This window comes from Lytechinus variegatus, chromosome 6 (genome assembly GCF_018143015.1).
Source record: "Lytechinus variegatus isolate NC3 chromosome 6, Lvar_3.0, whole genome shotgun sequence".
Lineage (NCBI taxonomy): Eukaryota > Metazoa > Echinodermata > Echinoidea > Temnopleuroida > Toxopneustidae > Lytechinus > Lytechinus variegatus.
Window position 1 is genome coordinate 47,385,075 of NC_054745.1, and position 12,765 is coordinate 47,397,839.

Here is a 12,765-nt window from a genome sequence, read left to right on the forward strand (position 1 = left end):
GAGTTTCCCTTTAAAATTAGCTAGTGTAATAAATTTTGCATTTTTAATTTTTTTTTTTTTTAGTTATTACTTCTCTCGATTCCAATCCCGCCCGATTTGCACACACCCACACATCTTCTCTCTCCACTCTAGTAACATTCCCCCTTCTACATCTCTGTCCTTCATCTACATCTCTCTCTCTCTTGTGAACTCCATCCATCTTTCCTCTCTCTCTTTCTCTCACACACACACACACCCTCGCATGCTCACACATCTTCTATCTCCACTATTAACATTTTCTCTCCCCCCACTGCATCTCTGTCCTTCATCTACATCTCTCTCTCTCTTGTGAACTCCATCCATCTTTCCTCTCTCTCTTTCTCCCACACACACACACCCTCGCATGCTCATACAAACACACTCACTCACACATCTTCTATCTACACTCTAGTAACATTCTCCCCTCCCCCTCCTTGTATCTCTGTCCTTCATCTACATCTATCTCTCTCTTTTGGACTCCCCTTCTTTTCTCACGCACCCACACATCCACTCACACACACACACACCTCTCCTTCTCTAGTCATTCTTCTTCCACTTATTCACACTCTCTCTCTTTCTCTCATTTGTCGCTATATAAACTGTGATATGAATGATAATAACAGTGCACCCCTCACTCATGCGCCCCTCTATCTCTCTCTCTCTCTCTGTATCATCATTAATCAATAGTAGTTTATTTTATCAATCGTACGATCAATCACTTGAGGTTGCAGTATGCATGTTTTTCGGAAATTGATTGGTTTCATAAACATATACCATAGATAACAGATACCTCAGACAAAAAAAGCCGATCAGTGTAGTTTTATTTTTCACAAACGTTCAAAAGATTTCAGATATTATGGAACAAAGCAAACGATATTTATGTACATGTATGGCTGCGTTCAGCCATAAACATGATAAAGAAGTGATAACAACTGAGTCCAATGTACAACATCTACGATCAGTGGCCCGCTAACACAAATTTACAATCAATTGTTCATTGTAAATATTGATTCTGGTTGGTTCATTGTGATTATTATGAACAATTATGTACATTCAACCATGATCTTGATTTGCCATTGCCACTTACGATTGATCGCATATATTTTTGTGAAATGATGACCGAATTGGGTTTCCAAATGCAATACTCGTGCTCAAAGTGTGTGAACAATTGCTCCCAATAAGCAAAGATACTACAAGGGGAAGATCGGACAGTACATAGACCGCGTAATGAAACGCTAGGGAAGAGCGCCCCACAGCGTTGAGTAAGTAACGACCTTTTTTTACCTTTACGTATCGCGAGATAGTTGTGTACAAAACATATGAGAGAAATGGTGAAGGGTTGAAGGGAAAGACTATTTTTACATTTCAAAAACAATTTTCTTTAAATTTTTCCCCCTTATTTGAGATGAGTATATTTCAGATATTTCTTGGTAAGAAAATATGGAAACATGTTCACGAGCCACTCTCTCATTTCCCCCATATGTTTTATACACACAGTCGCGTGCCGATATGCGAAGGTTTACTTACTCAACGCTATTGGGCGCCCTTCCCCCACAAGCATTTATCGAGCGTTTCAAAAAATCGCCGAAGTGTCCGATCTTCCCCTTGTAGTATCTTTGCAATAAGCCAGTTCGTAGTTCCTTTCTGCAAATGATCAAGAGATTCTGCGCATGATCAGAGGAAGGTCATTTGTGCTAAAATAACATGGTGGTTTAAAATCTAATGGGATAAGCACCAACTTTGATGTCTTGATTATTCATTTATTCTTTTGAATTGTGATTTTCATTTACCTCCAAAAACAAGAACAATGCGTCCACGAACGACTGGTATTTCACAGTTTGCCAAGTACATTGTGCAACATGCTATGATATGCATTCAAAGTAGGAATGCAACAAACACCTTCATTAAGTGTTCATTGGTCTGCTATTCTAGTCACCTGGTCTATTCAATTTCTTCATCCTGCTATGTAAGGCATGCTTACGTAATATTTTGCTTTGAAATCTGCCTATCATAATGAAAGAAATGAAAGGTCATATGACCAAACTTGTCCCTGAAGTAACTACGAACTGGTCTATTATTATTCGAAATCAGCTTGCTCAAAATACACATTGACAAAACGGCAAAACACTGATTTAAAGCCAACTATTCCTAAAGGATTACGCGCAAACGAATCAAAGTGATATAGAAAATAAAAGAATTTACCAAAGTTAAAATTCTTTTGACGCCAGATAGAATTTCTGAAAGGCTCCAAAAAAAACCCGAGCTATGTATATCATAAAATGTTAAACGGAAATATATCAAATAAAATAATTTTTCAAAGTTTGTGGCTTAAATGGCCACAGCTACTCAAAAACTTTCCTCTTAAACATTTTAAATAAACTGAAATGAAATTTCTAATTTACAACTCATGCGATTAAATATACAGTGGTGCTTAAACGTGAGAAAACCCCACCAGAAAGTGCAATGGTGTATATGGATTGTTAACCAAACTATATTAAGTTATATTTTGTCACCTGACTGAACAATAAAATATCTAAAAGATGGCAGAATTTGACAACTTTCAAATATGTGTTCATTTTCTGGTGGGTTCACTGACCTTTTAGCACCTCTGTACTTCCTTTTATCAGATAATATATCGCATTAAGGAATAGTAAATACTTACATCATGCGCTTATAATAAAAATGATACATTATAGGCTTTACATAAAACGTTGGACATTAAATTAACACATTATATAATCATTTGATATATTTTAATCAAAAGTATATTGATAATTCTTTCTCGTAGTTGATAAGAAGATACGGTATAATGATCTTAAATCAATTTTCTATATGAGCATCATTAATAACTGTCGTATATTTGATTATTTCATCAAATATATAACGTAACAAAATTAATTCCAACCTATTGCAGATACAGTTGCTGAATATTTTATCACTCGGGGATATTATATACGTATGTTAAAAATATGACTTATATGCCAATGTAATTTCTATTTATTTTGAGCATGACAATGAATTTCGAATATCTAATATATCTGAATATCGATGTTTAAAGCACAGCCAGAGGTACCAACATAAGCAAGAACATTAATGTCATCATTTTAAAAACTAAAATTATTATTCTGAAGAGCAACACATAAAACTGATATTTAAGAAATAAATTTTTGCTAAAAACCATAAGTATTTTGTATAATTTCCAGTACTTTTCTGCACAACGCTTTACTGACCAATAAGGTTCGACGTAATTCTCACCAAGTGATATCAGCACTATGCTGAAGATGAAAGAGCTTCAAAGTTGCTAAGGATAAGAACGTTATCCTTATTATTGAATTAATTTTCAATTAAACTCACAATAAAAAACAAACATTGTCATTTGTAACAAATTGATAGATTATGAGGTCATGTAACATGATGTTCACGATATCATATCATTGAATAGTACAAACTAATACCACTTGCGAAGAATGATAATCTCATCGACCCCCCAAATAGCTTCAATATTATTAACAGAATGAAGAATGAATTAATTCAACATTTCTATGCGCATGTTGATCGTTACCATTCACCCAAAGTTTATAAATGCAATCGACTACAACATTCTTTGTACAATTATCTGTTATTTTTTAATAACAGATTATAATTTTTATACTAGTCACTGTATTTTGGGCTGTCATCTACACCTTTATCATTAATATCAACGTCGTCATCATAATCATCATCATCATCATCATCACCACCATCACCATCATCATCATCATCATAATCGTCTTCATCATCGTCATCATCACCATCCTCATCATCCATCATCATCATCATCATCATCATCACAATCACCATCATCATCATCATCACCATCATCATCATCTTTATCATCATCATAATTGTCACCATCTTGAGCAGTATGGTATCATGAATATAAAGAATAAGGTATTATATCTGATGGCTTATGTTCAAAGAACAGTCAATTAAGCCCCATGTATCAGAGAAATACACATAACTCCCAAAATATATTTTTATATTTTGCCTAGAATAATTTTGCCTAAAAGAATGAATCCATTTGCAGTTTGATTTAGCTATGAAACCATCAATCAAATTCCTATTACATAATATGCTAGTTTCATAACCATCTCACAAAACTGAATTATTTACATTATTACATTTCAAAACAAAATATTTATCAAGCAATGCTTACATTCTATATGTACATGGAATAGGGCCCCAAAACATGATTTTAAATGATATTATATATGCACAAACACTGAAATTTATCATAATTGGTAATGGTCTGATTGAAGACAAAATATGCAAAATAAACTGTTATTTCAAAATTCACCATTTTCAGATATACTGTACATAGTGGGTATGCCTTTCATAAAGGTTGTTTAAAAATGGCTAAATATATTTCGTGTGAATAATATGATTTTCTCATAACTTTATCAAGTGTCAGTGCACTGGTTTCTCAGTATATGAATATGTCAAAATATAGAATTTCCCTGTCGAATATACATCCTATTGAAATAATAATGCACAATCTTTTAACCCTCTTAGTAACGGGTTTTACAAACTCTGTTGACTTAATGCACATCAACATGACTATACAGTATAACGGATTAATGTATATTGTTGAAACAGATTTAACTTATCATCCCTGGTCAACAATCTTGTCCGTTTTCTTTCTTTCTCTCGGTCCTTCCTTTCTGTCCGTTCTTCTTCCCTTTACCTTCCTATTACCCCCCCCCCCGCCCTCTCTCTCTCTCTCTCTCTCCATGCCAGTCAACCATGCAACATAAAATAAACATGTGTAATATCCATATGTCCCCCTTTAATATGTATCGCGTATATTTATGTTCCATATCTGTATTTGCAATTAGCAGTCGACTTTGCACGCCAAGTTCCCTTAATCTTACTACGTTATTTACTTTATGTACACCGTTGAATTCATTCAATCTTGTATTACATTTTTTCCTTTCCTTGAATAAAGAATGATACCAACGGAAATATATTTAAGGAAAACGCACTCGGTCTGTATTTAGACTAAAAATGGGATACCTCTCGCGACGGCCTCCCTAATGTCTGCATTGAAAAGGTCAAAATTAATAAGTCTACATTGAATCGTATACCAAACAATCTTGTCAGTGTTTTGCTCTTAGTTTGTTCGCTGATAGAAACCAAATTGCTATTAGCACGACAAACAAATGAGATTAAAACAGAAATATGACACCAATGTTTAAATTAGAATTCTGGCAGGATTGTGGCATATTGTTAAGGAAGTAAGTTAAACCCTGACCATGAAAAGAATGCATATTTCATTCGCTCCATGAGGATTGCCAGTCCAATTGAGGGTGAATGATTCTAATCTATTTGTTTTTATATCTCTTTGTTCAATTCTACGAAAAATATCTGGAATCCTGTAAATTTTTGACATTTATTTAGCCACTGGATTCAGTAGAATCTGATCAATGTCTGCACCTTCAAATCGTGAGTGTGTTTGGTTATCTATCTTTCACATACCGAAAAATGTTTATTATTATTATATTTTCAACCAATGATATAGAAATCTATTTCCTCATGCCTGATGCATGTTCTTGGATACGGGAGTTTTGGGGTTTATTATTTTTTTTGAAGAATTGCCTATTGCAAACCGTGATGTTTAAAATGGGTCAGAGTTATTAGGTCGTATTAGGCCTCACTGCTACAGATATTTCAATTATCCAAAGATGGTATTATTCTGGTCAGTGTGTCTCATATTCATCATAGTGAAAGACATATCGTTTAGAATGTGAGTCGCTTTTCGAAGACGAGAATACTATCTCCATTACAAGCAATTATCTTGCCTGATGATGAGATCATTACACGAGATACGGAAAGGCTAACAAACCTTTCCTTCTCCTCAGTCAGTCTAGTTGATAGAGGGAATGACGTCACTCTTCTCTTCTTCACTTCATTCCCACTCATCACCTGATCAATCATACACGTCTTACACTTATCATCTGATGTCACGACGTAGAGGTCGTCTGTTATAGGATCAACACTGACATTACAGATTACATCACTGTGGGGGATTTCCCTTTGACCACCCTGTCTGTCTATGATTAGTACTCTCTTATCACCATGGTAAGGTTGAGCGATAATGTGACCTGATGATAGCACACCTCGCAACAGTACATCCTGTTTACGTTTGATAGTATTCAAAATCTTCCTATCAGATGGGTTGATGACGTATATCTTAGACTGACCCCACTCAGTAGCGATGATTATCCCATCACGGTCAACAGCTACATACACAAATGAGATATCGTTCGTTGCGTGCATAACCTCTTTAAAACTTAACCAGGAGAAAAGACGAGTTAAGCGAGCAGAAGATGACGAGATATTGTGAGGTTTTTCTTTTGGCATTGTGACGTCATTGATGCGCATCCATTGTCTGTCATACACACTGATGCATCCAGTCAAACTGTCCCCTGTACAACCTTTACACAGTGTACCACATACTATCTTGTCATCATTCAGTAATGCACAGGAGCTAACAATGATGTATCAGTACCTGTTATCACTCTCTGGATGTGTTTAGTGTTTATATCTAATGTGTATGTATGCTGGCTACCTGACGCCAAGTCGGTGATGATCACATTACATTCATCTATGCAACCAACAATACATGGGAATGTGATGTTATTTTCAACACTGATTGTATCATTAAGCATCCACTCGCCATCAAACCCACCAATCCTACCATTATACTTCTCTCTCCCAACACCCTTCACAAACCTCACACCTGATATTCTATCAGTGATTTGTTTCACATCATTCTTATAAAGTGGTTTCTTTAGTTTATCACTCACTGACATGTTCACACTATGACCGTCTTTAACAATGTTTTTATCGTCTTCTAGTACTGTATCTATGGTCTGTATTGCATTCTCTATTGTTTTCGTGTCATCCTGTAATGATTTCATCACCTCTGTGATCTTCATATCCTTCTCTTTAACAATGTTATCAATGTCTCTATGAAGACCAATCTTTTTATTGTCCATGTGTCTTTGTCTAATCTGTGCATTTGTATGGATTAATTCAAGCTGTTTCTCTTTCTTTTTATTGTTCTTTCGAATCTTCTCATTAATCTTCATAATCTCTTCTTGAAGTGCTTGGTTCTGATCATCAAAAAATTGGTTGATTTTGTCAGCCTCCATCTTCTCCTTGACTTTATCTGTGTTGATCGCCTCCTTGATTATGGAATTAACTGCATCTCTCAAAGCTTGTAGATGGGTGTCTTGTCTTTCGTGCATTGGTCAATTTCATCTTCATAAAGACGACCTTCTTTTAATTTGTCCCTTCCCTTTTCTTTTATACTTGTAAGTTTTGCTTGAAGGTCTACGATTGCGACATCCATATTTTGTCGCACACAAGGGTCTAAATGATCTAATGCACAAAAAGCACATAACGCTTTACCATGACTTTTACAATATAATTTTACCTTTTCATCATGTTCTTCACAATAAATATTTGGTATACCTCTTTTAACTCTTGCGATGCATCCTTCTTTAGAGGCGCAGTCATCACAGAGTCTCTTCTTCTCCTCCACGTAGTACGTCACATCTGTGATTGATTGACACTCCTTTCCTTCACATTGTTGGTCTGGGTTGAAGTTAGTTGCCATGGTGACGAGAGTAGTGATCTGATGGAAATGAATGACAAAAAAAATAAGCAAAGGAAGAAAGATAGCTAGATAGAAGAGAGAGAGGTGGGATGGGTGGGGGCGAGCATTGTGTTTGTATGTAGAATTAGTGAATAAGAAAGCTATACAAGATTGAACAACATTTTACCGATTTCAAAAATAATAAATCATAGAAACGATTTCTCTCCTTACGTTAGCAAATCCCTATTATGAACAATTCTTTTTCTTAATCTTAAATAAAATCTTACAATTTAACGATGCCATAAATCACAGGAAAACATATTTCTGATTGTTGTGAGAAAATAAGAAAACTTTTTGCTTTTCATAATTTGACATACCTGTTGTGGTAAGCGCTCTCCAAGATACCTTATTCATCAAATATTCACCGAAGATGGCGTGGTTCCTAATGCAGCAGAAAGATGAAGGTGTACTCGAGGCTGAAAATAATATGAATTGAATAGAATAGAAATAATAATGTCAGACAATTATTACGATGAAAATAGGGATTGATAAAGTTATGATTTTTCCTATTTCTATGGAACCCATCTATACATGACTTTGTAAATACAAATCTCCTGACCATCAGGTTGTTATTAACTTACAAAATTAATCTAAAGTGATTTACTCAAGTTTTTTTTCCACAATGAGAAAATAGGATCTTCAACCTATAATGTTGATCGAGGTCTTTTGTGCTCGTTAAAGCTTTCTTGGTTTATATACATGTATATATGCAATCATATTCTTTACGCTTTGAGTAAGCATAACCAGTTAGATAAGTAACTGTGCGTAAGCCTTGATGTGGAATATTTAATACCTACATTCCCCGAATATTGTTCTCACGAACTGAAATTTTGCAGCTCCGTTTTTAACGGATACTTCATTCTCATTTATACAGTGCGTATTGATAAGAATTTTACATTTTGATAAAGCTCTTAGAATTGAAAAAGAAACAATTTTGGGTAATCAATTCACATATATTCTAGAGTTTTGGTCTCATCTCTCAAATAAAAGTAAACATTTTGACAGAACGTTACACTTGGGTGAGCAATGCCCATTTTAATAAATCTCACAGAAATCGGTTTGCGCAGAAATGTTCATTGATCACGCTGTGTCAATTGAAAACGGAGAAAACAAACTGACCGTGCGGTTCACTTTGCATTTTTAGTCAATTGAATAAAAAGTAACATTTGAACATTCTGTAACAAATTAGCAACCCAAACTAACATTTTTACCCCAGGTAAGCACAACCATTACCCTTTTATGCCAGCTTGATGTTGATCCGAATGAAAACAAACATGTAATTGAGATATTTCCAACATTTTTTTTACTAATTACTAATTATATTCCGGAGCATAATGATTAACAAAAAGAAAATCAAGCCAAGCAATTTCATCTGAATCACATCTCCGTGTAAAGCCAGATGCCATCATAATGGCCTCGGTGTGTGGGGGACAGGGAAATCGGGGCTCTATGAACTATTTCGGGCAAGGAAACAAATTAGAAACGGTAAGATATTTTTAAATAACTATTTTTATAAAGTCAATGTACTCTTCATGATTAATGTTTACCTTTATTCATATAACTATTTATAATTTCTATGCAAATTTTTTTTTACAAACTTTTCTAAAGTAAGTGGTGCTCACTCAAGCGGAAAGATTTTTACCAATTTTTAATTGGGGAAAAAAAAATTCAGGATATTTTACATAATATTTCAGGATTCTCCTAAGTGCATTTTTTTTATACGCACTGTAGAGGAAAGGAAGAGATGAGCAAGAAGAAAAAGAGGTTAAAACCTTAGTCATATCCCTTTCAACCGAAAAAACATGCATCTGCAGACATTACTTACAAATCAACTAGTTTGGAATTATGCCACTACACGTACTCATACCTACCCAATCTAGTGAGATAAGAGTCTTCCTAGAGATCACCAAGATTGATAAAGGAAACAAAATACTCATCTGATAACCCAAACTACAAAAGTGTTTCCCCCTTTGCCATGGGAAATTATTCACTTTCAGATAATGTTTCAAACAAACTATGAATAGAAACTCGGCCAATATCGTTTTCTCAGAAGAGCATTTATAAAGTATCATTCTCTCACGATCATTGTCATACCGCCATCAACGACGTAATGTGGAGAAGCCACTACTTAGAGGAGATAGTAGTCCTCCTGTCCGAAATCATTTCATCAATTATGAACACAAATATATTTATGAATTTACCAATCAGCTTGATAATACTCAGGATGTTCAATCAAATCTTATTGCGGGTGAAAAACGAAGAAAAAGTATTAACATTTTATAAAGAATTACAGTAGAAATGTAGTGTTTATTCTTATCACATGAATTTTGGGCTTGATTCATTTGGCACAAATATAATAAAATGATATTCTTTTTTCTATTCAAACATAATAGAACGTAATATTATCAGATGCAAACGGACAGATTTATACGGAAAACGGTAGAATATACACTGCATGTAAATGGATACCGATAAACTGATCGTTCTCAATTCTTAGATAAAATATTGTTTATTTCCTCGATATCAACCGACAAAGTGACATTGTAGGGTATAACGACCTTTTTAACTCACCATATTGATCCTCCCCGATGTATTATGACGTCACCGTCTATGATGATCTCTTGAAAAGAATTGGTGGTTTTGATGTTACTTTAAAACTTTGTATAAACTTCAGAGACCGATATGTTGAATAATATTAATCTATGCTGCGAGACAAGATGGCGTATGTACATGATCAATGTCGTTACACGTCTATGAATTACGCAGTGGTAATTCCCTTATTTCAGGGGTAATTTTCACACATGGCTAGGCTGTACTACTGTGTGTCGGATGAATATCAAATATGAATTGAGAGGAATGTCACAACTCAGTTTTCAGTAGTCACATGTTTACATAGAACATGATAATAGTAGTTTCATGGTGGGAGCGTCGACAATTGATGAACTTCATTGATTCTTCTGAATAGATTAATATGAATATGAATTAAAGCAAAGCGATGAGGTAAGAGAGAAAGAGACAGTAGCAGTGAAAGAGAGAAGAAGAGAGAAGGAAAAAGAGGGAGAGAGGACCAATTTCGCAAACAAAGTAGGAACGGTAAGTGAGTGGTGCAGATATTAGCCACGATGGGAGCATCGATGATCGAAGGACGTGCTTCAGTGATTCTTGTTAATATATCAATATAAAAACTTATTTCTATTTTATGTATTTATTTTGTTTGAAGAACAGGAAAGCCCATTCAACAATTTGTTGGTCTCCAAAGGTCCCATGTGACAGTGTACATAGTATAACATAACAATTATAACAAATCATTTACATATCAGTATCATAATAAGACAGGCATAGATAAAATGGTAAGTACTTGAATCAAAGCATAGGAATGTTTACAAAAAGAGAGAAAAGAAACAGAAGGAACTTGCAGAAAACAGACATTTGACAAAAACAGGAGCAGAGGGGGGGGGGGGGGGGAGAAGAAAGAGAGACAGAGATTGAGATAATAAACTCATGAAATATTTGGAATATTGCAAACAAAGTACATGTGGGAACTGAAAATGGATTGTAAAATCGGTGCATGGCCATATCTTGTAGTGATTGAAGATTTCTATATTTATCTAAGTAGCTGTTTGTAATGTACGTGTATAAAATTTTGTATCCAAAAGAACTGTTGCTGCGCTAGCGCCATGAGCGTCTCTGGATAGTCTGTGCGCTCAATAAAGATATCACTACTATTATTATTTACTATGACTATTATTATCTTATTTGGACGATAATAAGGGGCATTTAACTCTGGAAACTGGGACGCTGGTGGTTCTGTAGCTCCCCCTTCCAGTGGCGTAACTAGGATTTTCCAGGATTTTCGTCAGGGGGGAAGGTCTTTCAAGCTCGTCAGGGGGGGGGTGGGCAGGGATACATGCATGGGTGGTGGCTTTACATGGGTGGTGACTCGTCGGGGGGGGGGCAGACTGCCCCTCTGCCGCCCCCCCCCCGTAGGTAAGCTAGTGCTCCCTTCTCTCAGGATTTTCCAGGGTGTGTTGTGTGTGTTATTACCTATTGGCAGCAAGCATCAACTGGGATTCAGGCGGGCATGCCGAAATATATAAATTTAACCCAAACCATCTCTTTTAAAGTGAATACCTAAATTTTGTATCAGTTTTTGCTCGTCAAATTAAAAAAAAAATTGTGCTGGAAGATTATTAATTGCATCTGTATTAATTAACTGGGAAAAAGAAGCAGCGACCAAATTTTGCTCACTCAACCATAAACATACGTTATCAAAATTGTGTGTGGAATGGCTACGTGATGGATAGAAAAACATCAGTAACACCATAAAATTCAACTAAAAATAACATTTGCCCAACTTTGTATTTACACAATCTGAAAAACGACTCTTATGACTTTCAAAAATGGTTATTTTTAATTCAATCATCGATTACTCATGCGTTACTCAACCGATCAATCTCATTTTCACCAGTTGTTTAATGAGTGTAGAAAAGTACCTACGAAATATCATATTTCAAAATTATTCCGTTCAAAAGTTACAGCAATTTCATTTAAGAGGGGGGGGGGGTAATTTTCTGTTGTGTATATATCAATATGAATACGATTCAAAGCAAATTAATGTTTATCTAAAGGGGGAAACAAGAGACATAAGGAAGGTGAGACAACATTTGAGAATTGATGACAATAAAAATTAATGTGATCCATGAGCGACGTGGTGATAAAAAATACAACTACATTTTAATGACTCCATCTTAACTAAGATCCCTTTCCAATCATGTTGGAAGATTGTTGATTGCATCTGTAATAATTAACTGGGAAAAAGAAGCAGCGACCAAAATAAAAACTCTTGAATTGCTATTGACCTGCACTTGTTCAAGTGATATTCTTTAGTGTTGAAGTCTATCATATCATGGTAAGACCCCCTTTCCAGGCTAAATACTTTGATTGAAATTCCATTCTGACCTTCTCTATGGCTAACAAATGACAGAATGAGTTTAATGTATTAAGATAAAGATGGTGGACATTTTGAACGTAAACAAGCCTTTAATCTT